The sequence below is a fragment of the Venturia canescens genome, chromosome 7, assembly GCF_019457755.1.
Source record: "Venturia canescens isolate UGA chromosome 7, ASM1945775v1, whole genome shotgun sequence".
In the NCBI taxonomy this organism is placed as follows: Eukaryota; Metazoa; Arthropoda; class Insecta; order Hymenoptera; family Ichneumonidae; genus Venturia; species Venturia canescens.
The window spans coordinates 15,177,051-15,197,814 of NC_057427.1; the positions used below are offsets into that span (position 1 = coordinate 15,177,051).

Below are 20,764 nucleotides of genomic sequence, written 5' to 3' on the forward strand. Positions count from 1 at the left end.
AATACGGCGAGCGTAGTCAGGGCGCTTTTTCATAGTACGTGTGTATTACACAGAACTCAGCCGAGCATGCAGTTTTCGTTCTTGTTAACTAACGCGTAAGCACATTTACACTCTACCGGAAACATTGCCGGGATTCAATTTTACTAGAATTATTTATACCAAAATTCATTTATACCCAAAAAATCAACTCCCATAACATTGCTACCATAATCACATACTACTCCGTGACAACTCCACCAAACGTAAAAATTCATTTTGAAATTTTTATTTAATTTTGATTGTACAAATACCACATAACAACTCTCTACCAGAAGCACACTCTACGAAAACATTTCTATTGATAAATGTATAAATTGCAACGACTGTTCAAGGAAAATGAATAATTTAAAAAATGTCTACCGCTCGTGACATTACGTCACTACTTTATATTTGTTGATAAAGTAGGTTTTTCAGGTCAACAATTTTTAACAAAATTAAAGAAATATTAATCTCAATTAGAACAATGTTATAAATGTATTATAAATTTTTATTAGATGATTTCAATTTTTTCACGATTCAATGCATACATGTTTTGCATTGATAGAATTATGGCAATCGGTCGGAGTAGAAAAATGTGATATGAGAATATTTTAGAGTGGACTTTGGATAATTTGTTTATTAAAATTAATATTATGTTTATTCTATTGGATTATGTTTATTATATAATTATAAAGTAAAAAAAAAAACGAAAAAAAATGGAGAAACGTGCATATCAGTAAAAGGCACAGAAACACAACGAAACGAATATTAGAGTTGAAATTTAATGAAAAATAAAGATTCGTTTGTTACGTCCAAAAGGAACGTCCAAAAGGGTTAGATTAATTCATTTTTTCGCTGCCACTAACCTACACTGGAGTGTAGGATTGAAATATCTAATCAAGTCACAATTTCAGGAGACTAATTGAGAAGCGATTAGTCTCGGCAAATTTGAATTGGTAAAATATACGAGATAATTATCAAGAAATATGAACATGAAGTTATGAAATCTGAATTTACGCCTATGGCCCCGTACGGGCCCCGAAAGAAAGGTGATGGGGTCGCTCAAATGAAATAATACGATAACGAAAGAAGAAATAAAATTTTAAAATTGTAAATTGTGTTTTTTTAAATCAAAAACTTTGAAAAGAACCCATCTCTGTGCGGTTAAGATAGTTCATGCAAGAAACAATTTTCGTAAAAAAGTCTTGAAATTTAGACAGAATTTAAATGGATAATCGACTGACACCCATTTCAAATTTTGAAGGGTTCGTCTTATTGGTTATTGAGATAAATGTGTTTAAATATAAAAAAAAATACACAGGGTTATAGGGACATGCGTTAAAATCGTTTATCTTTCCATATAACGAATGAACCCTTATTACGAAATTTAGAAAAAGTACACAATAAGAATGAAGTATTTAATGAAGGTTTGGGAAAAAATTCGCGATAACCTCACGTTTGCTTATTTCGGCATTTTGTTTCTTCTTGGCTTGGGCCGTTCCTGTCATAGCCTTCCATCTTTTTATTAGTACTTTTCTCTTGATCCATTTCCCTTTATGTTTACCCTTTGCGCTGCTCTCTAATGCGATTTTTGACAAAATAAAACTATAGTATTTTCGCCAGGGACTAATCGATTTCGGGTTCAGTCAGTGATGGATCCCCGATTAATTATAAATGGCTTGTAATTTTATTTGGCAAAAGATAAGTTGAACAAATTATTCATTTACAATTTCGAATTAATAACTCTTATATTAAGTTAAAGTGATTATATCTTTAATTAGGAAATAAAAATCGATCCAATTTAGATACCTATTTAATAAAACAGAAATATATTAGCGTTGAGAGGAAGCGTCGTCAATCTCGCGTTACCTGACGCGTGGGAATTCGCGGGTGAATGAAAATTCCAAAATTTTGGCGATTCATGAAAAATAGTAACGAGGGAAGCGCTAATAATAGAAACGGCTCAGTGACGCATGTAAAACTGTTTCGAGAATCGTGTGTATGCTCGCACGCGCGCGTGTAGCAAGCGAGCTGAGATGCAACCATATGAACGTGCCGGACATAGCATCGTTCGGTAAATAACTTTTCACTTTGTGGTGTAAATGTGCAGCGGTAGATAAAACAGAGTAGCTTCTTCGTTTGAATTCAGATAATAGAAATGCAACGAAAATTCTTGTTGTATTCTTGTATATAAAAATTTTTTGAAATCTGTTTATTTTTTTTACTGTCGTTGGCACTCTTTGGGAAAATTTTTGTATGTTTGAGTAGAGGTTCAAATTTAGAGATGCATTACCAACGGTTGTTTGTGATAAAAGTTGTCGACAGTTCTTCGTTACCGTCCAAACGAAATTCCGAAAGAACATTTTTGTTTATGTACTGAGGGAAAAAGAAAATTGGTCTGCCAGTTTATTATCAATGGAGTTGGAGTACCTGTAGATCATTCTAAAACGAAAGAGTTACCAACGATTGATAGTGAAAATAAAAATACTCGACATTTCGAAAAAATCAATTGCACATTCCTCATAAACGAAATTCACAAATCAATTTTAATACCATGAGTTTCTTAAATTTTTAAGTTTTTTTGGAAATTTAACGTCGGTGAACGAATCGGACGGTCCAGTGCGAATTAAATGCGAAAAAAATTAAAAAATTATTGAATTTGAGAACATGTAATTACTTATTAAATCAAAGTATTGTTTCGATTATTTGTTTGTTGAACCAAGCGAATCACTGTTGATTTGAAAACATTTTCATGGATCTATTACTTCATTATATTGAACTCTTATTTAATAGTATCAATTAGATGCATGATAGATTTGATTAAATTTTTTTTTTGCTTAGATTAATTAAATTTATCTCATCAAAAACATTAGATTATTTGAATCTACAAAACGACTTCAATACGAAATTGCTTTTTTCGAAAAAATTATTTTCTTGCAATAAATTCATCATTATATTGTTTCTAAAAATATTTTTATTAAAATAATTAATCTAATTGTTACTATTAAATAAGAGTTCAATATAATGAAGTGATAGATCCGTGAAAATATGTTTTCAAATTAACAGTGATTAACAGTGGTTCAACAAATAAATAATCGAAATAATACTTTTCGAAACTTATATAATTCCTTTTTCAGTTTATATCTAGCAATGTCGTGGTAGTCTAGTGCATAGCGTCCGTACTTAGAAAGATGTAGGTAGGTAGGCAGGTAGATCGCATCGAATCCCCATGCAGGTAGGAATTTTTCTTCGATTATAAAATGATTTCAGAGATGTACCATAAACTGTGATGACCATCACGGGCAGTGAAAAATAATTTTGCAATTGATAACATAATATAGTTAAAATACATAAATAATATAATATAGTTAAAATCATCGTTCATAAAAAGAATAACTGCTTCCTTCAAAAACATGCATGTTTTGAATCATAAAATGTGTTATTCATTCAAACTACATATTACATATAATTGATAAAACATTGTTGGATTAAAGCAACTACTTTTATTGAAACAAAAATTTATGAAATTGACTGAAATAAATTAACCAAGTAAATATATGAGGGGGCCAATCTAATATGTTTTGGCGAATAATGAAATAAATGATTTTTACGCTTTAAAACTTAATTTTATTGAGAGTAGATCAATAAATTAAAAAAAAAGCTTCATTCATCATTGACGGAGGAAAAGGAATGTCGATCCAACGGCATTTGAAACTCTGGAAAGATTTCGTCGATCCAGCCGCAGGGTTCGATCAAAGTTTGTCATTTTGGTTCGAAATTTTCTAAAATTGTCGTGATTCTACAAAAACATTGGCACCTTGCAACGAGGTGCGTGGATGATCGTAAAATTTCATTCGCGTCCGTTCGAAAAAGTACAATTTTTCAAAAAACGTTCAGAGATAAAAATGCTTTGATGCGAAAATCAAAACGGTTAGGAGATAGGATTGAAAATAAAAATGTGATTGTAGGTTGATTTTTTTCAGGAGTGATGTACAAGCTACAGAACACGCATGCACAGAGAAAAAAAAACTGGTCGAGAAAGATTTAAAGGTGGATCGCGGGTTGACGTGGAATGCTTCATATATTTATCGAGTTCAATCGGGTCGATACTGAATTTTGCAAGTATAAGCGATCGGCGGAAGAAGGGCAATTTCTATATCTGTCCAAAAGTCAATCTCTCCAATTCTATCTTGCTCCCTTGAGACACGCTTCATAGAAGCTTCGGGAGGTAAACGTTGAGAGTATTTCGGATATAGCGGATAGATTGGGCGGGTCATACCTTATTCTTGCAACGGAAATAATCGAATCAGACTAACGAGATTTTGTATAATTTGACTATAAATCTATGTCTGTATCGATACATAAAAAATTCAAATATCACGGCGAAAATCCGATACAAGATATTCCAAACGAACAGTCTCGCCGGAAGTAACTTCAAGCATTATCTACGAGTGATGGTGAACGATTGGTAATTTTTCCAGCAGTCTCAATCATCGCGTTTCCCATTCATTCCATTTCTTTTGTCATTTGATTGCTGCTTATCACAAAGAGCGAGTCCATTTTTTCGAAGGGCGTTTCCGAGTTAAGCGGAATCTTCAAACAATTTTTTCCAGCTGGAATATCATATTTTTTTTCATCGTGGCCTCGTGTCCACTGTGCAGTGGGTGTTGTGCGAGTTTCCGAGAGGTTTCAAGAGGATTTGAGAATGTCAAAATCACGTTCCATGTGCGATACACACTGGAATAATTCAGATTAATTTGGTTTATTAAAAAGCCTTAAAAGTTAAAAATGGACATTGTGACATGATAAATCTCGGTCAGGTTCTTTCGAAAAGGATTTATTCCACTGTAGTAGTAGGTGGAACAGAAACTGCTATTCGATTCAGTGGAAAATGGTGGGCTTAGTCTATGAGTGACCCCTTCGTAGGGTTACTGCAACCCAGTTTTGTCTTAAGGGTGAATGATACAAAAGTCGAAATAATTAGAAATCGATGAAATTTGGTGATAATGTTCTTCAACATCAAGTGCGAAAACACAAATTTTTTCAAAATTTTCTTCTGTTTAGTTATCGAGTAATTACGCATTAAAGCAGATTTCTTATGCCCGGAATGTATACCTATATATATGGAAACGCTATGCTTATACACGTGAACTTTAGTGATCAATTACTCGATAACTGTACAGAAGAAAAATCTTAAAAAATTTGTATTGTCAAATTTGGCACTAAAGAATATGTTCACCAAATTTTATAAAATTCTGATCATTTTGAATTTTTTTATGTTTTTAGCATGGTTTAGCATGGCAACATTGTATCGCCTGTGCAATATATCCTTAATCCTCAGTTACATTACTTCGGTGTTTTGAATAAAATACACTTCGCCCGAGATGAAGCGAAAATGAGTTATAAATGATGAACTTCAGTATAATCGACGGCATTTTCGACACTCGGTTTTGGGAAAAATGGTGTAGATATTATAAAGACATATAGAAATAAAAAACGAAAAAAAATTGAAAAATCATGTCAACCGTTGGCCGAAACATACAGACGGCAATGTAGATCAATGTGATTATACCTCGATCCTGTATTATTCGTATCCTCACGATGCAAAACTGTTTGAGTATGTGCATTTTATAAATCGTTGCACGAGGTGAAACTGACAGTTCGCTTTGAAAATAAAATTCGATCTTGTTCAACTAACAATACGAGAGCATCGTTTATCGATACTGATACTGTTAGGGACGTGCAGAATTATCATGTCAAAATGGATTGTCATTGCGAAGCAGACTGACAACGAATAATTATAGCTTCCAGGTCGGTGAGCAGTTTAGATTTGAGAAAAAAGTCATTACAATGGTCACTGACAAGATTGTAATTAGCTCGTTTATAGGGATCGATTTTCTTCGCCTTCGTTCATATTATGTTGATAATACGTCAGAAAAACCCATCGAAAAATATTGGAATTCAATCCGAGCTATTATTTTGACACTGTGACAAGGCTGATAAAAAAATCCCGTGAATATTAAAAAATAGATGAAAAAAACGTGGCTACCGAGAGGTTCGAATGGAACATCCATTTGTCTTTTTTGTCTTTTTTGGATTGAAGATTTTTTCTTATCAGCGGTGAGATTATTCACGTCACTTGACTGAAGCATTATACCGAGAGGGCGCTATAACGCCTTTCGGTACTTTTAGGTTCGAGCAGGTTAGATACGAACGTATACGAAGGATCCACGATATTTTCAGATATATCCTCTCGTTTCCCCGGTATCTCGAGAGTCTATCGGATCGTAAAGAGGAGGAAAAAAAGGGGAAAAAAATGAAACATCGACCATGCATTCGAAATTTAACGAACGAGCGACCCTTCGCGACCCTTCGAGGGGGTAACCCGATCGATTTCTCATACACGCTTCTCTTCTCTATTGTAAAAAGCGTTGACCGTGATCCTTCTTCTTTTGTCCTTTTTACGAGTACGCGCAAGACTCGTGGTGCACATCACACCCCGGTCGCTCTCTTTTGTTTCGGTACAACATGCATTTGACATTACACCGAAAAATCAGTCGCGTTTCTCGCGAAAATTCTCGAGTAACGATTGTCGGATTTCAACGCTATAGCTGACGCTCGAATTTCCATATCAACTTTTACATACCCGTTCACCCATTCGTTTCCTCTCCATGATTTTTCTCTTTTTATTATTTTTGTTAAAAAGTAAAATTTAACGAATTTACGGTTTCGAGCTTGACGTGTGAAGTTCGTTTACGAGTACGCCCAAGACTCGTGCACACCACACCCACTGTCGCTCTCTTTCGTTTCGGTACAAAATGCATTTGACATTACACCGAAAAATTAGTCGCGTTTCTCGCGAAAATTCTCGAGTAAAGATTGTCGGATTTCAATGCTAATCTTCACGGAGAGGCTTTTATAGCAAAAATTACTATGTTTATATAGTAACGTCGGACCACATCGATATTCTAATAATGATCCTTACCACAGTTCATAGTAAATAACGCGCTGTACTGTATCAAAAATGAACTCCGAGCGAATTTTGATCGAAAACATAGTAACTAATGAAATGATTTGATGAAAATTTAGGAGATAACGTAGCAGTCGTTTCTCTGTGCTATACGAAAAATTACATAGTTTCGTATTTTCCCTTTTACCACACTGAATTTTGCTCAATAACATAGAAAAATTCATGCGCCCACCAATTATACGAGGCGTTGCGAGTATAAACATGAAAATTAACCGGTGGCACGTAGTAAAATTTCAAGCAATTTGTCCAGTCCAATTCACCAATTTTTAACATTTCGCGAAAGACCCGAGTGACGTTCGGATATCGATACATCGTTCGATGTAAGAATGTCGCAGACCTAAATTTTGCCTGTCGTACATAGTAAAATTTGAGAGAACTGATTTCGGCATCAAAATTACTATACACTTTGGTGAAATGTAATAGAATGGCGATATAGAACAGCGTTGCTACAAAACATAGCAAATTTTTCTAGCAAATTCATCTCGGAAATATTCTTAGTGTATTATTGAATAGTCTCTCCGTGTTCATCAACTTTTTCAACACCGTATATATTATTTTCGTCAAAAGGTGAAATAGGCTGAGGAGTAGCTTCCGGGAACTGGATTAAAATGGTTACACTGCTGGGAAATGACAGCATGAAAAACTTGAAGCGCTGATCCAAACTTCACGAGAGAGAACGAGTTTTGCGTACAATTCCGAGAATTTTTCACGAATAATAATTTTAAAAAATCTCCACTGAAACATTAAAACCGCATGCATCATTCCGTTTCGTTTCTACGAAAATTGGCATTTTGCATCGAAAATCAAGGCAACTGCTGCAGGTATATAAACAGGAACGTTCGTAAAAGAGTAGACATTGTTGCTTGGTCTTTCGCTGCGAATACTGAACAAAGGTGAAATAAAAATTTGGGCAATTTAACCCTCTCGGAGCGTATGTTGCTTTCTACGCAACACGCGCTTCCGCAGGCCCCATAAAACTGCATCGGTCAATAAGGCCGGGACTCTAGCTGCCTAGTTCCATCAAGCAAGTTAGATTGCACCATAGACACCCCTAAACCAAGAGTTGAACTGCTTTAACCCATTGAAATATCAATATTAAGTGTGGAGTTGGCGCTGTATGAAAACGGGTTTTAGTTATCGCAAAAAAAAGTAAGTATACGCATTTGTTTTTCATGCTCCAAACGTTGTAGCTTGTCAAAAGGAAGTTAAAATGATGTATTTGAGGTGTTAAGTGCTAGATTCGTTTGTAAATTTTCCTGATTTTACTTCCCAAGTACCCGATGGTTCTGCGCGCACCGAACATTCAAAAATTCGTACTTCTCACCAAAAAAACTGAAACGTCACAATGAATTCGTAAACTAGAAAGTATTTTCATATAAAATAATGAAGGGAATAATTTTCCTTCAACGTTAAATAGGCCTCGGTCTGCTGAGAGGTTTAAGAACAAAAGTGTGAACTATATGAGACTGCATCACAATAGGCGATTCGTCAGAGATAGATCTATTTGAAGGGATCAAAGAGACGTAAAGCGCCGACATAACTTTATGCGTCAAATCGCGTGGGTTCGGACCTTTTGTTTACTAGATGTCGATAAAGCGATATTTTTTCCCTTTCGTGTGGCACGCGCACACGTGAACGAGTTCTAAGCTGGGTGTTACGGATGAATTCTTGCTCCCCTCAAAATCGGGGAATATGGAAGCGATATATATCGTGCAGCATCCTTCGTGGATTACTATTAAAATATCAAAAGCTGGGCTTACGGAGGGAACGAATAAAAAATAAAGGGAGAAAAAAAGGAAATAAAAAATTGGCAAGCTGTTGTAGGATTCTGCGTAGAAAGAAATAGAGTGTTGCTTGTAATCCCGTGCATATGTGAACATTCTATCCGTACGTGTGTGTGCTGTGCTCGTGTGCGAGAAGATGAAAAGATATGCGTGAAAATCCGCATATCAGAAGATGCTTTCTGCCTCGCACTCGCGTAATTCCCACGTTGACTGGCGCTTTTCAAATCTATAAATCCATGTTTCGATTCGCAATATCATTGCAAACAATTGGCCTAATATTCGTTGGAGCGTTGTTATTATTTTTTCTGTCGGTTCACCGCGTACAACCTTCATCCTGCTTTCGACTAAAAGTTCAATGGATTTCAATCGCATTCAGCGACGATCGATCTACTCTAGGATTGAATGTCATGCAGATAAGAGGAAATTCATGATTCTTTGCCGAGTCACCAATTATTCCACACTTTTAAGCATATTTATATTTTGATTCAATGATGAAACAAAGCGTTGATCGTCCTGAAAGAAGTTGACGATTCGAAAAAAACTGTCCTTGTGGCGTAATTTTCAATTGAAACGTACAAAAGTTACTAAATTTACTGACTATAGAAAAGCTTCCCGTGCTGCACGGGTCGTACCACATGATAAATTGGATTGCAGTACAGCCGAGGCCACAGGGAATCAAAAGAGGAAGATTACTGTAACAGCAATGTGAACCAGGAGCGACCTTGAATGTTGAGGAACTTCAGCGGTGAAAAGTATGGATGTAACGGTAATTCGTACTTTTTCATTATCTCCCAAAAAAACAAAAGACATTCTTCGGATGAGAATTAGCATCCGTTTCTATAATTGGACGGTTGAACGAGAGACCCAGGGTCAAGATGAAGCGAGACATTTTCTAGGCTATTTAAATGGTCGTTTAAGAGCCGATGATTCGAGCAAGAGTATTGAAATGGGACGAAAATCGTGTGTACTGATTTGAGTGGAGCGTAGATATTGAGATAACCTGCCTGCTCTCTCGTTACGTAATGAAAAGTTGTTACTCCGATGGTTGCACGCATCCTAAGGAGAAAGGAGGGCGACATTATCTGTGTATGTACGTTCGGTGAAAGTTGTCGAGTGAAGTGGCGGGTTAGATTGACCGTTACAAGTTCCGTATAGATGTGGACGTATAGAGTAAATCCATGAAAATGAAGGGGCTGTGGAGAAAATAGAAAATAGGAATATAAGAGTGGCGCGGTATCCGCGCTGGGTCCAGCTCGGCGAACAAATATATCTCCGTACATAGTGGCCGATTCCAGCGTTTCGTTTACTTTTTATTTTTTTCAATTTCATTTTTTATTCTCGAAGGGAAGGTTGCTCCGCGCGTTGTTGCTCCGTCTCACCCCTCGTCTCGTAAACTCGCACTTTTAAACCTCTTTTTCCTCTGACCCCCTCCAGCCTCGCGTCGACCGATATATCGGTAGCTTTTGAGAAACTGCACACCCCTCCTCGCGCCTCGTTCTCGCATCCCCTACAATCTCCCTCGGCGGCTACTACGTTGAGACTTTTCTCCCTACTTCTCTCGCTCTTTCTTTCCTCCTGTCTCTCTCGCTCTCGGTCACATTGCTTTTTCCACTGTCCTCCATCTTTGTTTACAACCGCGAGAGCTCCAGCTCCGTGTATAACCTGAAGCTCCCGCTAGTCTTCGTGAATTCCCGGGATCAATGCGTCGGTGCGCCAAAACGCCTGCGCTAGCCATTGCGATCCCTACCCTCTCGTCGTGTCGCTCTACGTGTCGGGCGGGTTCGTCGTCTCTTGTGTATGTTTATAGTATCTGTATGCGTGTATACGAAACCATCATCCGGCGGTAGCACCGCGCGTCCCCGCGCGTAAAACCGAGCAGCGTCACCCACGGCCAAGGAACCGCGCTCCCGCCTTCCACCGACGGCGCCAACTGCCCCGCAGCCTTCTCCCTCCCCCGTGCACCCCCAAACAGCCTCGCCTCCCTTTTACCCACCTATCGAGCCCCCGAACACCCCTTAAAACCCCAACCGTACCTTCTGGCCGATCCCCCTCTCTAACCCCGGTCTCCTACCCAGTTCCCACTGACGCGAACCAAGCCGCTATACGAACTGATCCGCAGAAACTACCCTAACGCGCCTGTGCAGGGGTGGCGGCGCCGAGGCGCAAGAAAAACTCCGCGATCCTCTCTAGGGTCTCGAAGGGCTGGTGCCCGCGATTGCCTGACCTTACGAGCATTAAAACCCAAAGATTTTTCCTCTCTCACGTCTTGTACGACAAGCAGTTTTCAAATTTTTTCATTCTTCGTACATCCATCGACAAATCATTTTTTCTTTCCGTTACTTCATTCGACCATTCGTTGTCACATTTTTATTACTGAACTCCTTTATCCTCCGGGTAATTCGCGCTCGTTTGAAATTCTGTGATTTTGTCACGGCATATGCAAACCTCGTTGATGCGAGGGGGCTGCACGCTTTCGCGCCTAGTCGCTAAGTGGTTACGGACGTGCTCGCTCAGACACGGGGCTCTCCTAATTGATAGATTAATACTAATATAAACAGTCGTCGCTTCGAGTGAAGTTTATCAAGATCCGTTATTGGGAACAGTACGTTTGTCGTATCTTCGAGAACAAGTTCAAAGGATGTTCCGTTGCAAATATCTGTGACACGTTCTCCAAGTAATCAGGATTTTAAACGGTTGGTGCACTGCTTCGAACGTTGTGGAATAAATTATTGAGTTTTATTGCCTTACGGACAACTCTCCGTGGACCAGTGACAGTTGTTGGCGAAAGATTTATTTCCACGTGTGTTTCCACCAGGATCGAGGTGACTTCGGTTTTTCACGATTGTTTTTCTTTGCTCGTTTGAATCGTGGTTGAAATAAAAGTGCGCTCCGTCTCTTCGGATCGTGTGATATAAAGTGAAAGGTTTCTTTTCCACAACAGTTTTTTTTTTTTTTTTTTTTTTTCATTGTATAGTGTGTCAGGCGTTTGGTGGTCATTTTCCTGTCCTCGTTTCCGTTTCTTCATTTAGTCTTTTGTTCGGTCCTCTGCTCCACGACCTCAAGTCGTGATTTAGATCGCGTGTTTGGTTACGTTCAGCCACCTTATTTTTTCATTTTTCGCTTTCTCGTACCCTCCGTTGATTTTTCCTCTTTTGGGGGAAAAAAAAACGAAAATCGTGCGTGTTCTCCGTTGCAACCACACTACTTATGTCACGCTGGATACGTCGCCGTCCCTAATTAATGACCGGAAAAGATATAAAAGAAAAAAATAAATAAAAAGAAAGTGGCCGGACCCGAGAGTGGAAAGTGCTGCTGGTGGGTGGATCATGTGTCGACGTTCGAGAGCCTTGGGCCTCGAGGTTTGACGTCATGTACATGCAGAAGAAACCGGAAACGTGAAAGATAAAAACCGAGATACGATACTCCCAGTGATTCTCTGTACCAGCCAACCGTACTCCCGGAAAAAAATAAAAACAAAACCAAATAAACACAGTCGAGTTCGTTCTAAGCTGCGGACATCGGTAGCTCTACGAGCTGCCGTTTTACATCGCGCGCCCTGAAAGTGAGTATTATTTTTCTTCTTACAATTCTTCGTCTCAAAGGAGGAATATATATTGAAATACGAGCGTTTCCTTAGCATTTTCACTCTCTACGTTCCTGTAATAGTGCCTTGTGAAATATATATTCCGAGGATACGAAAGACCCGCAGGTTTTCCATGGAGAAGAAGGCTCAGCTATGATTGATTCATAATAAATCCACCTAATCGTAAATCTCGTGGTCTCCATTATTATTCCTTAGTTAGGGTTGACACGTATTGAGAAAAAACGTGTGATGAATGTTTCAATGACTGTCAGTTGAATGAAAAATTATCGTCTGCAATGTATGTGTTTCTACGAATTTGAAAAAGCAATTTAATCTGAACTTTGTCCTATTTTCTTGTCGATTTTCATATCTCGGCCGATTCGATTCTTTCGCGGATAAGATTTCTCGATTGTGTGTCAAACAACGATTTTTTGAGGGCAAACATTTTTATCATTGATCGTTCAAAAAAAATCTCAAATTTCTTATTCTTGAACTGGAATATCATCGGAATAAAATTACGTTTAAAAGTGAAGAAGAAAAATTCATTCCAATCGTGTTTCAATGGTGTTTCCAAAAATACGCTGAAAATTGTTAATCCATACCAGCAGAATTGTAGCTCTACCTGGAGCTCTTTATTTGTACCCTTAGGAATGATCCATTTTGTAGCCAAACTCAATGAAATTCACTGAAAGTTTTAAAGATCCCTGTCATTTTCTATTTACGTTTTGCTTCAAGTCGATAATCTCGCTACTCATTTTTCTCTGATGTCTCTCAAAACGTTATCCGATTTTTCTGAAAGCTTAAAGCTCATTATTTTAGGGATACCTGTGACACGACGATGGCAAAAAAACATTTAAATACCAGTGACCGTGGACGGATCAATATTTGGAAAAAAAAACAGAAGTTGTGGCTCGAATGGAGCGGTGTCCGTTCGAGGTTTGTTTGTGGCTGATAAAAAATTATTCGTGCACTGGTTGAACGTATCCGCAGTGTTTCGTGACAGCGGTAACTGAACCAAACGTTTTATCGATGCGCACTGTTTTATTTTCTTTTTCCAACGATTTGATGCTCTCATTATTATTTCAATTAAAATCTCTTCGTCACTAAATGTATCGTTTGAGAACTTTTCCACGAGTCGTTAATATCGAATACTTTTGTGAATTAGCGCTCTTGTTTTAGTTACATTCGATCGAATGGAAGTAATGAATTGGCAGGTGGAATTTCTGAAGTATTTTCGTCATTTTACGGAGCGTTCGTTCAGTTTCATGCGAAAGGAATTCCTTTTGCAATTTATTCAATTTCATTAAGAGTGTTTTTCAAGCACTAAGTATATGGAAAGCTAATGAATAACTTTCAATTTGCTTTTCCACGCTTTCGGATTCGTTACTCGAAATATTCGCAGAGAAACTCTCGCCATAAACAATTTTCACAAACGTCGTGCCAAACTACGTTGGCCTTTGATAATCTGGTATTCTCTCATCGAATCCACTTGACACGGTGTCACTTTTTTAATGCCAAACGTTGTGATCACACGAAAATTAGGAAACCACGGGGCTTGATATTCTCGAAAATTCCGACTTTTTATCAATTTGTGATCGTGTATTTTCTCGGACAAAACTTTCAACTGTCTGGCTAGAGAACTTGTTTTATTGGTTAAACTCCATGCTTTGTGTCGACCATCGTGTAAATTGATGAAACCCACGAGGGACGTTTTATACGGAAAAATAGTTTTTAACACGTGCCAAGGGAAAAAAAATGCTCGAAGAGCCAACCGAGCTAGCATTTGCATGATCAAAGAAATTCTACCAAGGGTAAATGATAAAGAAAATGAAGCAAATTTATTGAAATGTATGCAAGATTTCGATAATGCCGGTGCAATAAACATTGATCCTTGAACACGTTGACCTCGGTTTCGATGAGAATAAAATGGCGAAGAAGGTGCTGTATTGGTGGGATAAAAGGGCCGGAGGGATGTGGTAGCCGCAGAGGTTTTTTGTTTCACTTATCGGAGGGTCCGTACTCGGAACAATGCGTGAGTGCCTTTGTACATATAAGAGCGTACATTTCAATTATGTTAAGTATACGTAGCATGTCAAACCTGCGGCCGGTTTCGTCCCCTCAACCGTATACTCATTGTGGGCGTTCGTTTTTTTCTTCTCGGCTCGTTCCTCATCACCGTTTATACGTTATGTAAGAGCCGAGCTTTTCTCCGTTCTCCGGAGAGAGAGAAAGAGGGAGAAAGAAATAAGCGACATGATACATAACGCGTTTATTCAAAACGGCACAGATTTTATGCGAATTTATGGAAATCATAAAAACACTTATTTTCCTTCATTCATAACTCTCGCGAAATTTCGTGAGTAGGTGCATCGAATTAAAGGCACGGGGGAGTCGGTTATTTCGTGATTTCGTATGAGACCTCGAAAAACGCTAACGCTGAAGGAACAAGCTTCCAGTGACAAACGAGGATATTATACTTTTACGGGTTAAATTCTTTCTGCGCCCTCTCGCCTCTATACCCCGTTAAATCGCGCAGCCTTCGCTTTCACAGCCCCTGTATATAGCCACGTACACCTCCAACCCTCGAGCACTTGCGCCCCGTTGAACCATCGCACGGAGGAACCGCTCGAAGGGACGATGGTTCGTGACCGCGTTAATTTTACGAGGGTCCAACCTTTCCCTTGTATCCATCAGACTGACCCGAGGGATGCTTTTTTGTTTGCTCTTCTCATCCATTCGATTGTCCAAAAGTTACACACTCATCGTCTACTTGACTCCAGACGGTTACACTTCGATGCAGACAGCCCTCGTGAACATTTATATAATCATCGTTGTTATCATCTCTATATTCTGAACGTCACTCGTTCCCTGTTCCGGACGGTAGATTCACGATTATCATCACCCCCGTTCGAAGTGCACGATGATCAATTCAATTTCAGCGTCCCCTGGCAGCTCGCGCGGCAACCGAAACCTTGTTCTCCGGATGTTCAATTTTTCGGGGAAAAGATTCGATAGAGTCGTTTCATAATCAGCTGGCTGACTCGGATATTAACTTATGGAAATCAAGTTCTGCTAAATCCATAAAAAACCAAATTCATAAAAAAATAACATAAAAAAACTATCAATTTGGTGATTTTTTCCAAATTTGACGTATGAAAAGAGCGAAAAACGGTTTGGTCTTTTTTTCAGTCCCCAAAAGTCATCAGGGTTGTTTTTGTACTTGACGAATGATAAATTTCCTTCGATGACGAATAAAATTCATTGAAGAAGCGAGATAATATACAATGAACATGGGTAAACCGGTTAAAGTAGGTTGAGTCTATTTTGCCTGTCAGTGCATTGTGACGGGCAAAAACGAGTGGCAGAAAACAGTCCTATACCCTTGACGAATGATAAAACAAGTGAAAATTCCATTCCGCAAGCATCAATCAAAAGAACCCGCGCGGAGCCTGACGTACGCTGTCCTCAATCAAATCGATCCAGCGGTTTCGAAGTTCCCGATAATTGAACTCCTTATTCCTCTCTGTCTCTTTATCCCTCTCACTCTCTCTCTCTCTCTCTTTCTACTTCCCACTTCCTCTTCGTATCTGTCTCATTTTCTATTATCCTTTCTTTCGACGTCACGTCGACTTCTCTCCGGCGATATCTCCGTAGCGGTAAAAATCTCCTCGGAATTCTCACCATTACGACGCTAAGGCTTTTCAGGTTTATTTTAAATCTGGTTAGAATATACACGTTTGGATTCATTAAGATTTCTATTTCTTTTGGATTAGAGACGCTCTGACATTTTACGATACGACTTATTTTTCCGTTTATGTCTGTGGCATATAGAAAACATTTGAAAAAATTTAAATTGCCGCAATAATTGAGTTCGAACGAAGTGCAACGTTTGATCGTTTTGATGAATCTCCATCCATGAGCACGGATTCCGTAACAATTATAAAGTTATAAACGAGAAATTGATGGATGCCTTCTTTTTCTCAGGATCATAATTTTTTCGAGGATTCACGTTGAAATATAAATGCATTTTAGTTAGTGTACGTTCTCTTGAAATTTCGCAAAAGTTTTAATTAAAGCCCACAGTGCCGAGCTTATATTGGCATCGCAAAATCTCATTCCATAACCGTGTAATTATTGACCTTAATTAAATGTTAAAAGTAATCTTGAGCTAGGCACGTGACGTTCGTGTATAATTCGACATTTCATCGTAACACGTTTCATGGGTAGTCGGGACACGTTTGCATCGCTCATTTATGCTTTCGGATTATTCACAATTGCGGGAAATGTACGTATGACAAAAAAAAGGACACAAATTTCTTTGGATGCCAGCACCCTTTTTACTGTTTTCTTACGTTTTTTTTTCCAATACTTTTTCCCCATTACCATCATTCGCACTTACTTTTCATTCATATTCAATAAATGTAGCAAGCTTTTATTCCCCCTAATTTAGCAACCCAGTTATTTTCCTGACATTTATCAGCTTCGTATTCCCTCTGCAGAACTGCTGCATGATTGAGAGTGTTTCGAGTAAATGTACAGTTTTTTTATCCTTCAAAGACATTGCTCTACTCGCTGACGACTTGTTGAATCCGTTTCGAACGGTCATTCTTTAGCCTTTGAGGTTTTTTTTCAAACATTTGGTTGGATAGTAGCCAATGAGTAGCCTACCGCCATCTCCGACCATTAACTACAGAGTGTAGTGTCGAATTATTGGTAATTTATAGATGAGACAACTGCGATATCTGGATGGGAAAATTTCGGTTACCATTGGGTTGAAAAAAACGGATCAGCTGCGGTAATTGACATTCAATTAAGCATCGTTATTCACGAATAACGATGCTTAATTATTCGATAAAAACTGCACGATGGAAACAACCTTTTTGTTGTAAGTACTGAAAGAATTTGGTTGCTGAAGTTGAAAATTTTCAATATTCTCGACCGAAAAAGTTCATTGAATGATGGCCATAAAAAATGGCCTTGAGATTGCATCTGAAGATTGAAGGTGTGCAACGTATCGTTTTTAAGCAAAAGTATCATTTTTAACCACTCATTCGCACTCATCTCATCGGAGCTGCTAAAATCGAATGACCTGATTCTATTCATCCACAAATAGAGCTTTCTTTCCACGGTGAGATCAATAGGCAAGCTCAGAGATTTGAATCGAAGCATTATTGATCGAGCAAAGGTGATTCTTAGCAAGATTTTTGTAATCCGCAAGAAATATTGCCAAGAGTATATTTACTTATCGTCGTGAATTTTATCACAAGCTCTTCATCGTGACAGTTTGAAATTTTCTTCTCCCCGTTAGAAAGCTTCATTCGCGTGTATTTTCGACAAAGCTTTCGTAGTTACATTCACTCAATTCCATCCTTCAGATCTCATAAGCCTTTCTACCGATTTTTATTTATCGACCTTGTTCAGTACTTATCGAATGATAAAACCGAATCGATGCATCCATCGATTGTGACGAATGCTGATTCTTGTATCCGTCTCTAAAGATTTCTATACGACCGAGTACTATTCCGCTGAAAACATATATTTCTTAAAAAAGCGATTGCAAGAGCGATCGAATTGTAGAATCGTCAATCACAGCTTGTTACGAGGTAACTAGGTGGGATTATTCTCTTTCTCTATAGGCATCTTTCTCTCTTCCTCTCTTTTGCCCCTTCCTCTTTTTCACCACGTACGTAAAATCGATTTTCTACGAGGCGTTTCAATCGACGCCCTGTTAGCCAAATGGGCTCATCGCTGACCGAGATATCACGTTTATGTGTATATGAACACACGTGGGTAATGTATACAATGTTCTATATGTATGCAGATGCAACGATAGCACGTACTCTATGGATATCGACGTATATACATTTGCATCAATATCGGCTATATCGCAATGGGCAAAATCCCAATCCTCGGCAAAATATCTCACAATAGCACTTTTTTTCCTCCCCATTACTCTTTTATTGTATTTGTATTTTTTCGTTTATTCCCGTCTCGATATCCAATCAGCAATCGAACTCGAAGCCCCTCCTATGCTCCGTCGACAAGAATATTACATTCGGGAGTGCGCGTGTGTGAGTTCCGTTCAAATGTTGACGGAAATTCGATGAATTTTATCGTAAAAGTCAGTTCTGTTTTTGCCTCATTCCTCAGGGATCTTGTCGTACTAGTCGGCTGCACTTTTTTTTTTTTATATATATATTTTGACATTTTCACGGGAAACGAGGACGAGCTAAAATTTCATACGATCTATATACTCGTTTTTTTGTTCCCTGGTATACGAAAAAATTGCAAGCTGAATCTCACTGCATAAAGTGAAATGATAAAAGTTTGGGAGAAAAATCTGCCTGTGCGTATATCCAGGTTACATGTACGGTAACTCGAATTGTTGGAAAACGTTGTCGAATTGCTTATTGCTGCGTTTCATCGAACAGGAAAACTGATACTCTTTGCTCGCTTCCAACGTTTTTTCGTCAAAGGTTTTAACTTTTGGTGGATTTCTGCACAAGCATGTTTGTGATCGGTGAGTAAAACTCATCCGAAACCTAACCGAGGCTAGAGAGAGAGAGAGAGAGCAGAATAGCCAACGCGAAATAGTTACGTGGACAAAAGGGACGATTTATTGCAATGCAGTTAAATTCAGACTATTTTTCCGAGAAAATATCGTTGCGGACGTTTTTTTTTTGGTAACGAAACTGGTGAAATTCATTCAGCACCCTTCAGTGAGGCGGGTTAACCAGGTTGGCAGTACATAGTTATTAAAGTCAAACGAGTTGAAGTAACTTGATCAAAGAATGTGCAACATCCAAAAATGTAACCGATTCCTGACATTCGTTTAAACTTTCGTTCGAAACCTCACTTTTTAGCGACCTTTCGCTTCATATCTCAATTAAATTTAAAACTCAATTGGACACGATGCAACCGAATGTGGTTCGAGGTACGATTATTTCGTTGAGCCTATTCTCGAATCGTTAACCGAAAGTGTGGATAGTTATTTCGCTACTTTACACCAGTAAACGTTCGATCTATCTTGATATGCCCGGCTCGAACGGAGGCCGCTTTACATCTGAACGTAAAAAATTTATTACACTCGCTCATTTGGCAGCTCCACTATTTTCTACCCTATTTTTGAGGAGTGTTTTACTTCGAATGATACGCAGAAACGTACCAACTGGGCCTGAATGGGTTCTCTCGATCCCTTGAGGTCCGGAGCTCTTAAGATTGTTCAATAGCAAAACCCGATTTCTTACGGAAATTTTGAAAAAAATTTATGTCGCGCAGAAAAATCTAACGACCGATTATTAAAAAAAAAAGTAGGTTTACTCCATCTGAACACACGGTAATCGTCAAACAAAAAATGTGAATCGAAATAACTCGATAACGGTTCTTACGATTTTTAATTAAAATCGATCGTTAACGATAATTTGAATGCTTCTTGGAGCCTATTTCACAACGAATAATGTTCGCACAGGAAGGGGGGAGGCACCCTATTTTCTATACGATATTTAGCCATCGAACTACCTTAAGAGCATGGATCGGTCGATATATCGCAACCATGAGTGCGAGAGAGATAAATGCAAATTTTGAAAGTGAAATTTTCCACACCGCTCGCCCGGTCGAAATAATAAAAAGGTCAGCCCATTTTTGCCATCGCCCTGCATGGGCTGACAACAGAGCCTTATTTTATAATCGGTCGAACTGTGTCAAAGAAATTCGATTTTGAAAATTCCAAGTGAGGTTAGGCGACTGATCCATGCTCTTAATTCCCGTCGTGTTTTCACAGTGTCCTTTTGAAACGAGGTCATACCAGTGACTGATGGAGAGATTATTATTTTGCCACAAAAGTCGATTGTGAGTCAGGTCACAGATTGTACTTGTTCATCTCTACCGACGAATATATTGACTCGGGGTTCAATCTTGTCTTCCCTACGACTTTAGACTGAGGAGCAATTTTCCAAGGATGTCCAGAGGCATCGATGTTATACAGCCGTCTTTTTGCTTCAACACACATATCGTTCTATGACAGAACTTGATAATCTCGGCTTTGCCTCAATTTTATCGGAAAAATATGATGTTCTGATCGATCATCCGTGACCGAGTTTAAGTTACGAGAAAGAAACCAAAATTTTGAAAAAATATATAACGACGCATGCACATGGAAACTAATAATTGATACGCGTTGAAAATACCTCGGGACTTGGCAGATTTGGGTCGTGACTCAATTATTCATCACTTTGATCGATGCGCTGTGCGGAACTTAATTTTGGAATAAAAATTGAAAAATAGGCTCGATCCAAAATCGGCTACGAGTCCATATCTCATAGGTTATAAAGTTATAAAACTGCGAAACAT

The 20,764-nt window shown here is 38.4% G+C and overlaps 1 protein-coding gene across 1 annotated transcript in view; it reads left to right on the top strand.

Moving 5' to 3' along the window:
• The first annotated feature begins 11,027 nt into the window (after positions 1-11,027).
• Positions 11,028-20,764, top strand: part of dpr12 (defective proboscis extension response 12) — a 127,516-nt gene continuing 117,779 nt past the window's right edge. Inside the window, exon 1 of the mRNA XM_043424010.1 lies at positions 11,028-12,394. The gene's annotated coding sequence lies outside the window, so the exon portion shown is untranslated. The remainder of the gene's footprint in view (positions 12,395-20,764) is intronic.